The sequence below is a fragment of the Protopterus annectens genome, unplaced genomic scaffold (genome assembly GCF_019279795.1).
Source record: "Protopterus annectens isolate FY-2018-M unplaced genomic scaffold, PAN1.0 ctg71053_obj.part0, whole genome shotgun sequence".
NCBI classification, from domain to species: Eukaryota; Metazoa; Chordata; order Ceratodontiformes; family Protopteridae; genus Protopterus; species Protopterus annectens.
In genome coordinates, this window is record NW_025058688.1 from 1 (window position 1) to 2,606 (window position 2,606).

Consider the following 2,606-nt stretch of genomic DNA (forward strand, 5'->3'; position numbering starts at 1 on the left):
AGTCAAAAGTTAAGATGTGCAACTTTGTCACGTGGGAAAGGTATTTCTCCCTTGAGCAAAAGAGCTGGAAAGAAAGGACAGCTTGGTTCTGTCAGTGCAGCTGGTATGAGTGTCTGAGCACCCTCCCAAAACCGAGCATTGGTGGTTCAGTGGTAGAATTCTCGCCTGCCACGCGGGAGGCCCGGGTTCGATTCCCGGCCAATGCAGCAAGGCATTTTTAGGTTTCCCATATCTTTGCAAGTACCACAATGCATAAACACGGCGGGGCTCTAACAGCATGAAATCCCCCAGAAAGGAGTACCACTCAGATAGCCGTGAAAGTCACCAGGCCCTCCCGCCCCACCCTTTGCTCTCTGAGACACTACGGCTGTGCTTCCCTCCCCTTCATTAACTGAGTCTGGCAAGCTCCCCCCTCAAGCGCATACCTTTTGACATCCACGTTTGTACCTTGCATCTGGAAGACGCGATCACCAGAATGGAACATTTACTAGCACTGAAACATGCACACCTGTACGTTTTCACTGTCCTCCTAAACTCTCACAGGTAATACTTTGCTGTCCTTTTAACCTTCAGGGAGAACTCTGATTTCGGAAAGTGGGATTCTGTGCTGACCATAACTACGGCCGCCCGCTCAACCTCCACTGCACAAAGACTTTACATGGTTTTGCATTAAACTGTCCTGTGTCACAAGGGTGATTGCTACAGAGGCAATCCGAGGATGCGGTTGCGAGAATTCAGAGGTCTGTCTCTCAGCTGTACTACAAGAGTGAAATGAGCTGACCTGGAGTTTGGATCCCTTTCTTGAACTGAGAGATAAACACAGGATACGTATGAAGCGTGCCTTTTCTTTTCCAAGTACCGGACACCAGCCAGGAGTTATAGTTAGTTATGCAGTAGGCCAAGGGCTGCAGAGGCATCAGGTACAGCCTGGGATTAAACACCGACGACAGGAAGGGAACGTGACATCAGCAGCAGCGGCAGAAGCTGCAGCAGCAGAAGGGAATGCTAGCAGGGGAAAGTGTAACAGATTTGTAGCTGGAAGACTGAAGGCTGACAGAGTAGACTACACTTCTCTTTAAACAGCTACACCCGATGCGGTGAAACTGACACTGACATGGGAATGGTGCTTAGGTCAGATGCAGGGTGTGGCTTGGAGAACAGACTTCTGAAAGAGTATTTGAAGGCTGAAACGAGGAAGGGGTGGGCAGGGTGGGGAAAACCGACCAACCCTTCACCGAGCTTGATTAAAGCAGTACACAGAGCTGAGCTCCAGGGAAGTTTGGGGACTAAGCTCCCAGACAGAATGTCTCAGCGCTGTGGTTATCTGGGCTTTCTGCCACAGAGGAAAGGGCTGTCGAATCTGGAAGTCTCTCTCTCTTTGAGGGATCCTGATTTGGCCTGAGGTGCAGGCATTTTTCTGGGACTTTTCAGGAGAGAGAGAGAAATAAAAATAATCCACTGTTGTTTTCAGAATGTGAGCAAACAACCAGGTGCACAATCTTCTTCACAAATAACGGTTTGGTCGGCGGATCACAAGTTCTAAATCCAGGAGAGTGAAAGATGGCGGGGGGATAAAAAAGAGCAGGCTCCTTGTAAGTGAAATGGAAAAATGAAATAGCCCAGACATTAGGAGCGAAAATGAGACTAACTGTCATTCGAACTTGTAGACCTGGCTGTGAGTAAGTCGCACGTTAGGGCTTATGAGCTTTACATTATCTGCTGACTTGAGTGCTCCCAGTGGGGGAAGCAAGGTGGCTGTAGGGGCCCAAGACAGAGCAGAAGCAGCCGACAAGACTTTCAGATGCAGATGTTAGCAAGATTGTACCTTGGCGAATGTCAGTAGAAAGTTGAGGTAGGTTTCTCCGAGGAAAGAAATAGTCGCATGATGCCAGGCAGTGCGGGTTGGCATGTAAAGTACCGGTTGCTTTCAGAAGGCATCCATGCCGACTGAGAATCCCAAAAGTTAAGATGTGCAACTTTGTCACGTGGGAAAGGTATTTCTCCCTTGAGCAAAAGAGCTGGAAAGAAAGGACAGCTTGGTTCTGTCAGTGCAGCTGGTATGAGTGTCTGAGCACCCTCCCAAAACCGAGCATTGGTGGTTCAGTGGTAGAATTCTCGCCTGCCACGCGGGAGGCCCGGGTTCGATTCCCGGCCAATGCAGCAAGGCATTTTTAGGTTTCCCATATCTTTGCAAGTACCACAATGCATAAACACGGCGGGGCTCTAACAGCATGAAATCCCCCAGAAAGGAGTACCACTCAGATAGCCGTGAAAGTCACCAGGCCCTCTCGCCCCACCCTTTGCTCTCTGAGACACTACGGCTGTGCTTCCCTCCCCTTCATTAACTGTGTCTGGCAAGCTCCCCCCTCAAGCGCATACCTTTTGACTTCCACGTTTGGACCTTGCATCTGGAAGACGCGATCACCAGAATGGAACATTTACTAGCACTGAAACATGCACACCTGTACGTTTTCACTGTCCTCCTAAACTCTCACAGGTAATACTTTGCTGTCCTTTTAACCTTCAGGGAGAACTCTGATTTCGGAAAGTGGGATTCTGTGCTGACCATAACTACGGCCGCCCGCTCAACCTCCACTGCACAAAGA

General features: G+C 49.6%; 2 non-coding genes across 2 annotated transcripts; both read left to right on the forward strand.

Moving 5' to 3' along the window:
• Positions 1–135: 135 nt before the first annotated feature.
• TRNAG-GCC lies at positions 136–206 on the forward strand. The gene has a single exon. It is a non-coding gene; the product is annotated as a tRNA-Gly (tRNA).
• Positions 207–2,089: 1,883 nt separating this feature from the next.
• TRNAG-GCC lies at positions 2,090–2,160 on the forward strand. The gene has a single exon. It is a non-coding gene; the product is annotated as a tRNA-Gly (tRNA).
• The last annotated feature ends 446 nt before the right edge of the window (positions 2,161–2,606 follow it).